Genomic DNA, 15,584 nt, shown 5'->3' with positions numbered 1-15,584 from the left:
CTCCCGTGTAGCTGTGAGTGTGTGAGCCTGCAGGGCCCCATGGAATTGCCTAGAAGTAGGCTGAATCGCTGCAAGGGCTAAACAGCAGTATCGGGCAGGCTCGGGCAACGCGCGGCCCGTTCGGGTTATCGCTTCTCGGCCTTTTGGCTAAGATCAAGTGTAGTATCTGTTCTTATCAGTTTAATATCTGATACGTCCCCTATCTGGGGACCATATATTAAATGGATTTTTAGAACAGGGAGATGGAAATAGAGCTTGCTCTGTCCACTCCACGCATTGACCTGGTATTGCAGTATTTCCAGGACCGGTGCACCCTTTCCTTATGTGTTGACTAAAAGCAGATTCCAAAAGTGTTTTTTGTCTTTGCTATTGTTTCTGTCTTTCTGAAGGGATCTCCCCTTTTAATCCCATTATTTCAACACCTGTTGGACAATGCATGAGTGATAATGAGCTCATTGATTAAATGCAATTAATGAATAGATTGCCACCTCTTGTTGTGTGTCGTCTGTGTTTCTGTGTTTCCGGCATTTCACATTGGAACACCTCATTCACCTTCCTTGTCTTCTCTCCGCCCTCCCTTTTAGGTAAGTTAAAGAGCTGCACCTGAGCCAGCCACTGATTGATTGATTGATTGATTGATTGATTGATTGATTGATTGATTGATTGATTGATTGATTGATGCAGCACAACAGTCAAATAGTGGAGTGGAGTAGGGGAACAGCAAACAGCCAATAAAGCAGCCCGCCCGCTCGCCTGCCCGCCACAATGGACCTACCTGTGTACACTAGATGGATGTGATGGAATGTACTGTCGTCCCTACATTTCAAGAAGAAGTAAGAATTGCAGTTGCAACAAAGCCTTGCTTGCCTACAAAGAGAGCAGCAATTTGGATTTGTTACTATGTTACCTAGAAGAATAACAAACTGTGCAAGGATGGAGGTTGTAGGAGCAAGGAGAAGTTGTCTGTAAAGTTGGTGGATGCCTATTTTCCATTTTGCAGTCCCTTGTCTCCCTCTTGTGGCCTCCTGGAGGCAACTAGCTGTGCAAAAAAAAGACAGCCTGGCGGCCGGCTGTTGCAGTGTTGCCCTCTCAGGCAACACTGAGTGACTGACTGAGCCTCACCGTCTTATATAAAGTTCAGACGGAACTTTGCACGTGTCATAGTGGAGCCCTCAGGATTCCAGAGCCAGCTTTCTGACATCATAATGGGGCCTCAGAGATAAAAGCCTGGGCCCAGGCAGTGTTGGTCAGTGCTGCTCAGCAGGCAGCACTGGACTGGACTGGATTACAGCTGATACAAGGTGTGAAGGAACAAGGGGTGGCTGTGGGCATGCACTTGCTGCCGCTGCCAGTGTTTATCTGCATGGCAGCAGGGCATTTGGGCGTTGCCAGGAAGGCGTTTTTATGTAGATTCCTCCTCTTTCAGCACTGCATTGTGGTGCAAGCAAAAGAAGCAAATCCTGTCTGGCTTCCTCTCCGGCCTTTATTCACCTCCCGTGTAGCTGTGAGTGTGTGAGCCTGCAGGGCCCCATGGAATTGCCTAGAAGTAGGCTGAATCGCTGCAAGGGCTGAACAGCAGTATCGGGCAGGCTCGGGCAACGCGCGGCCCGTTCGGGTTATCGCTTCTCGGCCTTTTGGCTAAGATCAAGTGTAGTATCTGTTCTTATCAGTTTAATATCTGATACGTCCCCTATCTGGGGACCATATATTAAATGGATTTTTAGAACAGGGAGATGGAAATAGAGCTTGCTCTGTCCACTCCACGCATTGACCTGGTATTGCAGTATTTCCAGGACCGGTGCACCCTTTCCTTATGTGTTGACTAAAAGCAGATTCCAAAAGTGTTTTTTGTCTTTGCTATTGTTTCTGTCTTTCTGAAGGGATCTCCCCTTTTAATCCCATTATTTCAACACCTGTTGGACAATGCATGAGTGATAATGAGCTCATTGATTAAATGCAATTAATGAATAGATTGCCACCTCTTGTTGTGTGTCGTCTGTGTTTCTGTGTTTCCGGCATTTCACATTGGAACACCTCATTCACCTTCCTTGTCTTCTCTCCGCCCTCCCTTTTAGGTAAGTTAAAGAGCTGCACCTGAGCCAGCCACTGATTGATTGATTGATTGATTGATTGATTGATTGATTGATTGATGCAGCACAACAGTCAAATAGTGGAGTGGAGTAGGGGAACAGCAAACAGCCAATAAAGCAGCCCGCCCGCTCGCCTGCCCGCCACAATGGACCTACCTGTGTACACTAGATGGATGTGATGGAATGTACTGTCGTCCCTACATTTCAAGAAGAAGTAAGAATTGCAGTTGCAACAAAGCCTTGCTTGCCTACAAAGAGAGCAGCAATTTGGATTTGTTACTATGTTACCTAGAAGAATAACAAACTGTGCAAGGATGGAGGTTGTAGGAGCAAGGAGAAGTTGTCTGTAAAGTTGGTGGATGCCTATTTTCCATTTTGCAGTCCCTTGTCTCCCTCTTGTGGCCTCCTGGAGGCAACTAGCTGTGCAAAAAAAAGACAGCCTAGCGGCCGGCTGTTGCAGTGTTGCCCTCTCAGGCAACACTGAGTGACTGACTGAGCCTCACCGTCTTATATAAAGTTCAGACGGAACTTTGCACGTGTCATAGTGGAGCCCTCAGGATTCCAGAGCCAGCTTTCTGACATCATAATGGGGCCTCAGAGATAAAAGCCTGGGCCCAGGCAGTGTTGGTCAGTGCTGCTCAGCAGGCAGCACTGGACTGGACTGGATTACAGCTGATACAAGGTGTGAAGGAACAAGGGGTGGCTGTGGGCATGCACTTGCTGCCGCTGCCAGTGTTTATCTGCATGGCAGCAGGGCATTTGGGCGTTGCCAGGAAGGCGTTTTTATGTAGATTCCTCCTCTTTCAGCACTGCATTGTGGTGCAAGCAAAAGAAGCAAATCCTGTCTGGCTTCCTCTCCGGCCTTTATTCACCTCCCGTGTAGCTGTGAGTGTGTGAGCCTGCAGGGCCCCATGGAATTGCCTAGAAGTAGGCTGAATCGCTGCAAGGGCTGAACAGCAGTATCGGGCAGGCTCGGGCAACGCGCGGCCCGTTCGGGTTATCGCTTCTCGGCCTTTTGGCTAAGATCAAGTGTAGTATCTGTTCTTATCAGTTTAATATCTGATACGTCCCCTATCTGGGGACCATATATTAAATGGATTTTTAGAACAGGGAGATGGAAATAGAGCTTGCTCTGTCCACTCCACGCATTGACCTGGTATTGCAGTATTTCCAGGACCGGTGCACCCTTTCCTTATGTGTTGACTAAAAGCAGATTCCAAAAGTGTTTTTTGTCTTTGCTATTGTTTCTGTCTTTCTGAAGGGATCTCCCCTTTTAATCCCACTATTTCAACACCTGTTGGACAATGCATGAGTGATAATGAGCTCATTGATTAAATGCAATTAATGAATAGATTGCCACCTCTTGTTGTGTGTCGTCTGTGTTTCTGTGTTTCCGGCATTTCACATTGGAACACCTCATTCACCTTCCTTGTCTTCTCTCCGCCCTCCCTTTTAGGTAAGTTAAAGAGCTGCACCTGAGCCAGCCACTGATTGATTGATTGATTGATTGATTGATTGATTGATTGATTGATTGATGCAGCACAACAGTCAAATAGTGGAGTGGAGTAGGGGAACAGCAAACAGCCAATAAAGCAGCCCGCCCGCTCGCCTGCCCGCCACAATGGACCTACCTGTGTACACTAGATGGATGTGATGGAATGTACTGTCGTCCCTACATTTCAAGAAGAAGTAAGAATTGCAGTTGCAACAAAGCCTTGCTTGCCTACAAAGAGAGCAGCAATTTGGATTTGTTACTATGTTACCTAGAAGAATAACAAACTGTGCAAGGATGGAGGTTGTAGGAGCAAGGAGAAGTTGTCTGTAAAGTTGGTGGATGCCTATTTTCCATTTTGCAGTCCCTTGTCTCCCTCTTGTGGCCTCCTGGAGGCAACTAGCTGTGCAAAAAAAAGACAGCCTGGCGGCCGGCTGTTGCAGTGTTGCCCTCTCAGGCAACACTGAGTGACTGACTGAGCCTCACCGTCTTATATAAAGTTCAGACGGAACTTTGCACGTGTCATAGTGGAGCCCTCAGGATTCCAGAGCCAGCTTTCTGACATCATAATGGGGCCTCAGAGATAAAAGCCTGGGCCCAGGCAGTGTTGGTCAGTGCTGCTCAGCAGGCAGCACTGGACTGGACTGGATTACAGCTGATACAAGGTGTGAAGGAACAAGGGGTGGCTGTGGGCATGCACTTGCTGCCGCTGCCAGTGTTTATCTGCATGGCAGCAGGGCATTTGGGCGTTGCCAGGAAGGCGTTTTTATGTAGATTCCTCCTCTTTCAGCACTGCATTGTGGTGCAAGCAAAAGAAGCAAATCCTGTCTGGCTTCCTCTCCGGCCTTTATTCACCTCCCGTGTAGCTGTGAGTGTGTGAGCCTGTAGGGCCCCATGGAATTGCCTAGAAGTAGGCTGAATCGCTGCAAGGGCTGAACAGCAGTATCGGGCAGGCTCGGGCAACGCGCGGCCCGTTCGGGTTATCGCTTCTCGGCCTTTTGGCAAGATCAGGTGTAGTATTTCTGCATCTGGTTTTGTTGGGAGGTGTCCGGGGTACCCTGCTCCTTGGCCTTGGGGGATCGTCTCTTTTCACAGAGAGACTTCACCCCCTTGCTGCTATTTGGGGAGTGGGCTTAGCCCCCGGACAACGAGTTGCGATCGCGCCTTACCCAAGAGGTCAACCGGCCTTGAGGCGTTTTTCTAAGAGCGTTCCGAGGGCGTTTATCGGGCTTCGTAGGTGTCTGGGGTACCCTAATCCTTGGCCTTGGGGGAGGGTTCCACTTAATTGTGGAATCTGAGCCCTTGCTGCTATAAGGGACAGGCTTAGCCCCCAGGCACTGAAAATGCCATATACATTTGGATTTGCATCCGGGGACACCCGGTTGCGCCAGTCCGTCCGCATCGAGGTGGAAGAAGGCCATCGCCAGCGGAAGAACCTTCGCTTCATTGTGGAGGTGATTCTGCTGGACTTCCTGGGGCTCAAGCGGGCGGACATCCTGTGTCTCAACGACCAGGAAAGCCGCGGTCGGTACACCGTATCCTTTACGGCCGCGGCATGTTGCGACAACATGCACAAAAGATTGTCTGATGCGGACCAGAGTGAGGAGCGGCTAAATGGACTGAACTTTTTATTCCTCTACGGGGAGGAAGAAGTCCCGCTCGTGATGTGCATGTTCAGTCCATTTGTCTCAGAGTGTGACATTGAAACCTTCCTCAGTCGTTACTGCAGGGAGGTCCGCTTCTCACATAAAATCTTGAACACCCAGAGCTTCTGGAATGGCAAAAGAAAATATTGGGTGAAGTTCCGCCAGGATCCCAATGGCATTGGAGGCTTACATCACCCACCCCAGAACTTTGCCATTGGGAAGAATCGAGGATTCCTATTTTACCCCCAGATGCCAATAGCCTGCCGGAACTGCTTGAGATATGGCCACACCAGAGAACATTGTGACCGGCCCCATGTGGTGCAGTGTAACAGGTGTGGCCAGGTTGGACACGTAGCGGCAAAATGCAGTTCCGAGGTGTTGTGCAATCTGTGCGGCATGACTGGGCATGCTTTTAAAGATTGCCCCCGCAGAGCGAAATCTGGGCCACCCAGACCAGGGCCAGAGCGGCAGTTTGCAACATGTGCAGACGCCGCTGGTAATGCCCCAAAACGAGCATTGACGACTGAGGGGTCCAGGCCAAAGTCCTTCACAGCTCCATCGGGGGGCCCACCGATGTCAGCCTCGAGGGACGGCCATAGGGATTCCACCGGGTCCAGGCAGAGCAGGAGGAATTCTGACTCTGCTGGACATAAGTTGACCGGCACCTCTGCAAACAGGTCCTCTGCTCCGCCTGCAGTGGACCCTGTTGAGGCAGTGGTTAGCGACAGGCGTCGTGGCTCCGTAGGTTCTGCAGTAGGACCTGACGCCTGTCCCAAGAGTGTGGGCATGGAGCGGAGACACTCTGTGTCAGACGAGGGCTCCATTAAGAAAACCCTAAAATATGCTGGATTGGAGCCTCGTTTTGACCATTTCCGGTCAACGGGGGGGTCGGAGCAAAGTTCCTCCACTGCGGTTGTGGAGGGGCTTGCGATGAAGGCTCCCCGTAAGCAGGCAAAGGTTGCCAAGAGTGATGGGACCTCACAGGCCCCTGTGCAGCTGCCCAGGAAGGACATCAGCGATATCTTCAGCCAGGGGCCAGAGATGGGTGAGAGCGACTTCGAGGAGATGGATAGGAGCCATTCTGCAAAGAGACAGCGAGAGGAAGAGGAGTCCGGAGTTCGGAGGAAAGCTGCCTATCGGAGTTCGGATGAGAGCAGTGTGGGGGTTGGAGCCGCCCACGTATCTGGCTCTGACCCTACCAATATCCAAGATTTATTGACCCCTCAAAAAGGGGGTCCAGACTCGCAGCTGATCTCCGAGTACGACTCTTCTGGTTCGGACCCTGACCTCAACTAAGACTATGTTGGTTCCTATCAAAGTCGCCTCACTAAATGTGAGGTCCCTAAAGAGCCCTGTCCGCAGGACTGCTTTATTTTCATTTTTAGAGACTGTGGACTTTGACCTTTGCCTGCTTCAAGAATGTGGAATCCCTAATGACTTGGAATATCAAGATTTAAAGATGGACTGGAAACTAGGCCCCTCAGTCTGGTCTGGTGGAAATGACTGTCGCTCTGCGGGGGTTGGATTGCTCTGCCGAGGTCGTTTTATCTCCATCCAAACAGTGACTGAAATCATGCCCGGCAGAGCTATTTTAATACATTTGCTTTTTAATGGAATTTTAATTCGTGTTTTAAACGTTTATGCCCCTCCTACCAAACAGGAGAGGGCAGAACTATTAGAGATTTTACCATTGTTTTGTGTTGGGTCTACCCCCCTGCTGGTGGGTGGTGATTTTAACTGTGTGCGAGATGGAGAACACCGGCAGGGTGGGGATTTTAATCGAAAAATTGACCGTACTTCTTACCTGCTCAAGAATTTTATTGGTGATTTTAAATTGAAAGATTGCTGGAGGGAACTCTTGCCTGCGGACCCAGGCCCCACCTGGTCCAATGGAAGAGTGAGCTCCAGAATTGATTTTATTTTCACTTCTAATAGTTTTATTCCCAAAAAATGTTTGCTTTTAACAAATATTTTATCTGATCACAAGCTCCTTTCAGTGCACCTGGAGCTAGAGGGAGAGCAAAAAGCTTGTAGGGGTCCCTGGAGACTAAACACCACACTCCTGGAGGACCCCATCATTAAAGAGGAGTTTGTGCGGACCTACCAGTGTTGGCAGTCCCATAGAGCGCCCAGTCAGCCTATGCTACACTGGTGGGAGGGCATTAAACCCAAAATCAGAGCTTTTTTTATTCGAGCAGGTAAGAAGAAAGCAAAAGAGAAAAAACAATGGTTTTATGTTCTTAATAAACGTTTACATGTACTTTTTAAATTGAAGGAGATTGGTATGGATGTTGATGATGATATCTTAAATCTTAAAGCTGAAATAAAATATGCCATAGAAGAGAAAGGGAAACAAATAATTTTTAATTCACATGTAAAGCACCTCGAGGATGGCGAGAAGTGTTCCCGGTTCTTCTTCAAAAAGGTAATGGATAAACGAGATGTCATTTTAAACCTTGAAGGAGAAACCACTATGGTCGGCATTTTAAATTCTGCTTTTAATTTCTACCAATCTCTTTTTAACAAGAAAAATATTGATCCTTCCTTTTTAGAACATGTTCTTAATTCCCTTGATGCCAAGCTAGATATTTTAGACCAGGAAGTTTTATCCCGTAATATTACCTTGGAGGAACTTTTATTTGCTTTTAAAAGTTTTTCTAATGGGAAAGCTCCTGGGGAAGATGGTCTGCCCATCGAATTTTATCATGCTTTTTGGGAAATTTTAAAGAATGACATGTTTTTATTGTATAAGGAAGTTTTTATTACTGAAGAGCTGCCCCCTTCCTGGAGGAGGGGGATTGTGTCCTTAATTTTTAAAAAAGGTGAGAGGGACCAGTTAAAAAACTGGCGCCCTATTACTCTTTTAAACGTTGATTGTAAAATTTTAGCTAAACTAATAACAATCCGTTTTAAACCTTTTATTCATAAATTAATCCATCCAAACCAGGTATGTGGGGTACCTGGGAGGTCAATTACTGAGTCCCTGAATATTTTACGTGACATCATTTGGTATTTTAAAGAAAGGGGTCAAAGCCTTGCTATTTTATCCTTAGATTTCGAGAAGGCTTTTGACCGGGTCTCCCATGAATATCTTTTTATGGTTCTTAAAAAGATGGCTGTTCCTGAAATTATTTTAACACGTATTAAGCTTTTATATCGATCCTGTTTTAGCCAAATTTCTATCAACGGATTTTTAACTAAAGGTGTTCCTCTTTTATCAGGGGTGAAACAGGGGTGCCCGTTGTCTCCGCTCCTTTTTATTTGTGCCATAGAACCTCTGTTCACCCTAATAAGAGATGATAAAGTCATCAGAGGCGTGCCCATACCTGGAGGAAGGGGGAACCAGGTAAAAATCCTAGGCTATATGGATGACGCCACCGTCCTATGCCCAGACGCCGCTTCTATGAGACGGGCATTGAGGAACACCGGCTTTTTTTGTGAAGCCTCTGGTTTTAAATTAAACGTTGATAAGTGTGACTGTTTTTATACTGGTGTATGGGATTCCTCTGTGACACCAGGAGTTAACATGCAGCAGGATCAGATAAAAATTTTAGGAATTGTTTTTAATCAAGAAAACGATGGGAGACCCAATTGGGATTCAGTAATTGCCAAAATGGAAAAAAAGGTTTTAATGTGGAATTTGAGAAATCTCACCATGGAGGGAAAAGTTTTAATAATTAAATCTGTTTTATTACCCATAATGCTTTATGTAGCTATGGTTTTCCCTCCAACAATTTTATATATTAAAAAAGTGACCAGGATCTGTTTTATGTTTTTATGGGGTTCCAAAATGGAAAAACTAAAACGTGATTTTATGTACAGATGTAAGGACAATGGCGGGAGAGATGTTCCTAACCTTTTTAACTTCTTTTACATTAAATACTTTTGCTTCTGTTTTAAAATGTATAATTCTGATGGTATTTTTAGCTACTTTTTAAAGTACGCTACGGGCATGATTTTTAAACGATGGTTTCGTGTCCCTTTGAATTCTCCTGTGCTTCTGTGTCCCCCAAAACAATATGCGGTGCTCGAAAAAACTGTCAGGCTCCTAGGTCTCCAAGAATTGGAGCCTGACATATTGGGGGACCAGAAAAAAGTGTCACTCTCCTGTAGGCGGCAGGAGGATACACTGGCAGTTTCAAATTTCTCACAGGCAAGGTCCAAGGTGGTGTGGCGGAACGTTTTCGGGAAATTTATGGCAAATGTGCACAAGGACCTTGCCTGGGCAATCGTTCACCAGTGCCTCCCTACTCGTGAATTCCAGCATAGGCGAGGACTGGTGGCGAGAGCCAAGTGCCCGAGAGACAGGTGTGGTGACGACGAGACGATAATGCACCTGTTTTGGAACTGCCCATATGCACAGGAGGTTTGGAGGAAGGTAGGCCCATTGCTGAAATGGGCCTGCGGTCTTAAAGATCTTAAATTTGAATACGTGTTTTATGGTCTTTTTAACTGCCCAAGTTTTAAACAGCAAATGGTCTGTTGGATCATTTTAAACTGTTTTAAGAATGCCATTTGGAAGGTTAGGAACATTCTGCTTTTTAAACATGATTTTATTGACGTTAAAAATTGTGTGAAATATGCCCTAAGTGAAATGTATATTTATTATCTTAGGGACAAAAAGCAGCTAGGGGTAAAAGAAGCAACATCCATGTGGTGTTTGCAAATGTGGAATACCATAACATTGTAAATAAAAATGGTTTTATTCTTTTATGTCTTTTATGCCCTGTATAAATTTTATCCTGCTATGGTTCTGTACTTTTATTATAACATCTGTATTAATGGTCTTATTATTATTACTTTTGTATTCATTTAAATGTATGAATATTCATGTATTATGCTGTTGATTTTATCTTGTGGTTTCAATTTTAAAAAAAAAGTCTGTAAAATATATTATTTTTGCCAATAAAAAACTTTGTTGAAACCTTATCTGTTCTTATCAGTTTAATATCTGATACGTCCCCTATCTGGGGACCATATATTAAATGGATTTTTAGAACAGGGAGATGGAAATAGAGCTTGCTCTGTCCACTCCACGCATTGACCTGGTATTGCAGTATTCCCAGGACCGGTGCACCCTTTCCTTATGTGTTGACTAAAAGCAGATTCCAAAAGTGTTTTTTGTCTTTGCTATTGTTTCTGTCTTTCTGAAGGGATCTCCCCTTTTAATCCCATTATTTCAACACCTGTTGGACAATGCATGAGTGATAATGAGCTCATTGATTAAATGCAATTAATGAATAGATTGCCACCTCTTGTTGTGTGTCGTCTGTGTTTCTGTGTTTCCGGCATTTCACATTGGAACACCTCATTCACCTTCCTTGTCTTCTCTCCGCCCTCCCTTTTAGGTAAGTTAAAGAGCTGCACCTGAGCCAGCCACTGATTGATTGATTGATTGATTGATTGATTGATTGATTGATTGATTGATTGATGCAGCACAACAGTCAAATAGTGGAGTGGAGTAGGGGAACAGCAAACAGCCAATAAAGCAGCCCGCCCGCTCGCCTGCCCGCCACAATGGACCTACCTGTGTACACTAGATGGATGTGATGGAATGTACTGTCGTCCCTACATTTCAAGAAGAAGTAAGAATTGCAGTTGCAACAAAGCCTTGCTTGCCTACAAAGAGAGCAGCAATTTGGATTTGTTACTATGTTACCTAGAAGAATAACAAACTGTGCAAGGATGGAGGTTGTAGGAGCAAGGAGAAGTTGTCTGTAAAGTTGGTGGATGCCTATTTTCCATTTTGCAGTCCCTTGTCTCCCTCTTGTGGCCTCCTGGAGGCAACTAGCTGTGCAAAAAAAAGACAGCCTGGCGGCCGGCTGTTGCAGTGTTGCCCTCTCAGGCAACACTGAGTGACTGACTGAGCCTCACCGTCTTATATAAAGTTCAGACGGAACTTTGCACGTGTCATAGTGGAGCCCTCAGGATTCCAGAGCCAGCTTTCTGACATCATAATGGGGCCTCAGAGATAAAAGCCTGGGCCCAGGCAGTGTTGGTCAGTGCTGCTCAGCAGGCAGCACTGGACTGGACTGGATTACAGCTGATACAAGGTGTGAAGGAACAAGGGGTGGCTGTGGGCATGCACTTGCTGCCGCTGCCAGTGTTTATCTGCATGGCAGCAGGGCATTTGGGCGTTGCCAGGAAGGCGTTTTTATGTAGATTCCTCCTCTTTCAGCACTGCATTGTGGTGCAAGCAAAAGAAGCAAATCCTGTCTGGCTTCCTCTCCGGCCTTTATTCACCTCCCGTGTAGCTGTGAGTGTGTGAGCCTGCAGGGCCCCATGGAATTGCCTAGAAGTAGGCTGAATCGCTGCAAGGGCTGAACAGCAGTATCGGGCAGGCTCGGGCAACGCGCGGCCCGTTCGGGTTATCGCTTCTCGGCCTTTTGGCTAAGATCAAGTGTAGTATCTGTTCTTATCAGTTTAATATCTGATACGTCCCCTATCTGGGGACCATATATTAAATGGATTTTTAGAACAGGGAGATGGAAATAGAGCTTGCTCTGTCCACTCCACGCATTGACCTGGTATTGCAGTATTCCCAGGACCGGTGCACCCTTTCCTTATGTGTTGACTAAAAGCAGATTCCAAAAGTGTTTTTTGTCTTTGCTATTGTTTCTGTCTTTCTGAAGGGATCTCCCCTTTTAATCCCATTATTTCAACACCTGTTGGACAATGCATGAGTGATAATGAGCTCATTGATTAAATGCAATTAATGAATAGATTGCCACCTCTTGTTGTGTGTCGTCTGTGTTTCCGGCATTTCACATTGGAACACCTCATTCACCTTCCTTGTCTTCTCTCCGCCCTCCCTTTTAGGTAAGTTAAAGAGCTGCACCTGAGCCAGCCACTGATTGATTGATTGATTGATTGATTGATTGATTGATGCAGCACAACAGTCAAATAGTGGAGTGGAGTAGGGGAACAGCAAACAGCCAATAAAGCAGCCCGCCCGCTCGCCTGCCCGCCACAATGGACCTACCTGTGTACACTAGATGGATGTGATGGAATGTACTGTCGTCCCTACATTTCAAGAAGAAGTAAGAATTGCAGTTGCAACAAAGCCTTGCTTGCCTACAAAGAGAGCAGCAATTTGGATTTGTTACTATGTTACCTAGAAGAATAACAAACTGTGCAAGGATGGAGGTTGTAGGAGCAAGGAGAAGTTGTCTGTAAAGTTGGTGGATGCCTATTTTCCATTTTGCACTCCCTTGTCTCCCTCTTGTGGCCTCCTGGAGGCAACTAGCTGTGCAAAAAAAAGACAGCCTGGCGGCCGGCTGTTGCAGTGTTGCCCTCTCAGGCAACACTGAGTGACTGACTGAGCCTCACCATCTTATATAAAGTTCAGACGGAACTTTGCACGTGTCATAGTGGAGCCCTCAGGATTCCAGAGCCAGCTTTCTGACATCATAATGGGGCCTCAGAGATAAAAGCCTGGGCCCAGGCAGTGTTGGTCAGTGCTGCTCAGCAGGCAGCACTGGATTGGACTGGATTACAGCTGATACAAGGTGTGAAGGAACAAGGGGTGGCTGTGGGCATGCACTTGCTGCCGCTGCCAGTGTTTATCTGCATGGCAGCAGGGCATTTGGGCGTTGCCAGGAAGGCATTTTTATGTAGATTCCTCCTCTTTCAGCACTGCATTGTGGTGCAAGCAAAAGAAGCAAATCCTGTCTGGCTTCCTCTCCGGCCTTTATTCACCTCCCGTGTAGCTGTGAGTGTGTGAGCCTGCAGGGCCCCATGGAATTGCCTAGAAGTAGGCTGAATCGCTGCAAGGGCTGAACAGCAGTATCGGGCAGGCTCGGGCAACGCGCGGCCCGTTCGGGTTATCGCTTCTCGGCCTTTTGGCTAAGATCAAGTGTAGTATCTGTTCTTATCAGTTTAATATCTGATACGTCCCCTATCTGGGGACCATATATTAAATGGATTTTTAGAACAGGGAGATGGAAATAGAGCTTGCTCTGTCCACTCCACGCATTGACCTGGTATTGCAGTATTTCCAGGACCGGTGCACCCTTTCCTTATGTGTTGACTAAAAGCAGATTCCAAAAGTGTTTTTTGTCTTTGCTATTGTTTCTGTCTTTCTGAAGGGATCTCCCCTTTTAATCCCATTATTTCAACACCTGTTGGACAATGCATGAGTGATAATGAGCTCATTGATTAAATGCAATTAATGAATAGATTGCCACCTCTTGTTGTGTGTCGTCTGTGTTTCTGTGTTTCCGGCATTTCACATTGGAACACCTCATTCACCTTCCTTGTCTTCTCTCCGCCCTCCCTTTTAGGTAAGTTAAAGAGCTGCACCTGAGCCAGCCACTGATTGATTGATTGATTGATTGATTGATTGATTGATTGATTGATTGATTGATTGATTGATTGATGCAGCACAACAGTCAAATAGTGGAGTGGAGTAGGGGAACAGCAAACAGCCAATAAAGCAGCCCGCCCGCTCGCCTGCCCGCCACAATGGACCTACCTGTGTACACTAGATGGATGTGATGGAATGTACTGTCGTCCCTACATTTCAAGAAGAAGTAAGAATTGCAGTTGCAACAAAGCCTTGCTTGCCTACAAAGAGAGCAGCAATTTGGATTTGTTACTATGTTACCTAGAAGAATAACAAACTGTGCAAGGATGGAGGTTGTAGGAGCAAGGAGAAGTTGTCTGTAAAGTTGGTGGATGCCTATTTTCCATTTTGCAGTCCCTTGTCTCCCTCTTGTGGCCTCCTGGAGGCAACTAGCTGTGCAAAAAAAAGACAGCCTGGCGGCCGGCTGTTGCAGTGTTGCCCTCTCAGGCAACACTGAGTGACTGACTGAGCCTCACCGTCTTATATAAAGTTCAGACGGAACTTTGCACGTGTCATAGTGGAGCCCTCAGGATTCCAGAGCCAGCTTTCTGACATCATAATGGGGCCTCAGAGATAAAAGCCTGGGCCCAGGCAGTGTTGGTCAGTGCTGCTCAGCAGGCAGCACTGGACTGGACTGGATTACAGCTGATACAAGGTGTGAAGGAACAAGGGGTGGCTGTGGGCATGCACTTGCTGCCGCTGCCAGTGTTTATCTGCATGGCAGCAGGGCATTTGGGCGTTGCCAGGAAGGCGTTTTTATGTAGATTCCTCCTCTTTCAGCACTGCATTGTGGTGCAAGCAAAAGAAGCAAATCCTGTCTGGCTTCCTCTCCGGCCTTTATTCACCTCCCGTGTAGCTGTGAGTGTGTGAGCCTGCAGGGCCCCATGGAATTGCCTAGAAGTAGGCTGAATCGCTGCAAGGGCTGAACAGCAGTATCGGGCAGGCTCGGGCAACGCGCGGCCCGTTCGGGTTATCGCTTCTCGGCCTTTTGGCTAAGATCAAGTGTAGTATCTGTTCTTATCAGTTTAATATCTGATACGTCCCCTATCTGGGGACCATATATTAAATGGATTTTTAGAACAGGGAGATGGAAATAGAGCTTGCTCTGTCCACTCCACGCATTGACCTGGTATTGCAGTATTTCCAGGACCGGTGCACCCTTTCCTTATGTGTTGACTAAAAGCAGATTCCAAAAGTGTTTTTTGTCTTTGCTATTGTTTCTGTCTTTCTGAAGGGATCTCCCCTTTTAATCCCATTATTTCAACACCTGTTGGACAATGCATGAGTGATAATGAGCTCATTGATTAAATGCAATTAATGAATAGATTGCCACCTCTTGTTGTGTGTCGTCTGTGTTTCTGTGTTTCCGGCATTTCACATTGGAACACCTCATTCACCTTCCTTGTCTTCTCTCCGCCCTCCCTTTTAGGTAAGTTAAAGAGCTGCACCTGAGCCAGCCACTGATTGATTGATTGATTGATTGATTGATTGATTGATTGATTGATTGATTGATTGATTGATGCAGCACAACAGTCAAATAGTGGAGTGGAGTAGGGGAACAGCAAACAGCCAATAAAGCAGCCCGCCCGCTCGCCTGCCCGCCACAATGGACCTACCTGTGTACACTAGATGGATGTGATGGAATGTACTGTCGTCCCTACATTTCAAGAAGAAGTAAGAATTGCAGTTGCAACAAAGCCTTGCTTGCCTACAAAGAGAGCAGCAATTTGGATTTGTTACTATGTTACCTAGAAGAATAACAAACTGTGCAAGGATGGAGGTTGTAGGAGCAAGGAGAAGTTGTCTGTAAAGTTGGTGGATGCCTATTTTCCATTTTGCAGTCCCTTGTCTCCCTCTTGTGGCCTCCTGGAGGCAACTAGCTGTGCAAAAAAAAGACAGCCTGGCGGCCGGCTGTTGCAGTGTTGCCCTCTCAGGCAACACTGAGTGACTGACTGAGCCTCACCGTCTTATATAAAGTTCAGACGGAACTTTGCACGTGTCATAGTGGAGCC

General features: G+C 46.5%; 7 non-coding genes across 7 annotated transcripts; all 7 read left to right on the top strand.

The window, feature by feature from the left end:
- The first annotated feature begins 127 nt into the window (after window positions 1-127).
- Window positions 128-318, top strand: LOC142726309 (U2 spliceosomal RNA). Its single transcript, XR_012876770.1, has one exon. It is a non-coding gene; the product is annotated as a U2 spliceosomal RNA (small nuclear RNA).
- Window positions 319-1,618: 1,300 nt separating this feature from the next.
- Window positions 1,619-1,809, top strand: LOC142726308 (U2 spliceosomal RNA). Its single transcript, XR_012876769.1, has one exon. It is a non-coding gene; the product is annotated as a U2 spliceosomal RNA (small nuclear RNA).
- A 1,280-nt stretch (window positions 1,810-3,089) lies between these two features.
- On the top strand, window positions 3,090-3,280 carry LOC142726307 (U2 spliceosomal RNA). The gene has a single exon (XR_012876768.1). It is a non-coding gene; the product is annotated as a U2 spliceosomal RNA (small nuclear RNA).
- Window positions 3,281-10,118: 6,838 nt separating this feature from the next.
- Window positions 10,119-10,310, top strand: LOC142726292 (U2 spliceosomal RNA). The gene has a single exon (XR_012876754.1). It is a non-coding gene; the product is annotated as a U2 spliceosomal RNA (small nuclear RNA).
- A 1,288-nt stretch (window positions 10,311-11,598) lies between these two features.
- Window positions 11,599-11,789, top strand: LOC142726283 (U2 spliceosomal RNA). The gene has a single exon (XR_012876747.1). It is a non-coding gene; the product is annotated as a U2 spliceosomal RNA (small nuclear RNA).
- Window positions 11,790-13,053: 1,264 nt separating this feature from the next.
- Window positions 13,054-13,244, top strand: LOC142726306 (U2 spliceosomal RNA). Its single transcript, XR_012876767.1, has one exon. It is a non-coding gene; the product is annotated as a U2 spliceosomal RNA (small nuclear RNA).
- A 1,300-nt stretch (window positions 13,245-14,544) lies between these two features.
- LOC142726305 (U2 spliceosomal RNA) lies at window positions 14,545-14,735 on the top strand. Its single transcript, XR_012876766.1, has one exon. It is a non-coding gene; the product is annotated as a U2 spliceosomal RNA (small nuclear RNA).
- Window positions 14,736-15,584: the final 849 nt, after the last annotated feature.

Source organism: Rhinoderma darwinii, unplaced genomic scaffold (genome assembly GCF_050947455.1).
Source record: "Rhinoderma darwinii isolate aRhiDar2 unplaced genomic scaffold, aRhiDar2.hap1 Scaffold_621, whole genome shotgun sequence".
NCBI lineage: Eukaryota > Metazoa > Chordata > Amphibia > Anura > Rhinodermatidae > Rhinoderma > Rhinoderma darwinii.
The sequence above is the reverse complement of the archived record's forward strand: the minus strand, read 5'-3'. Positions and strand labels throughout refer to the sequence as shown.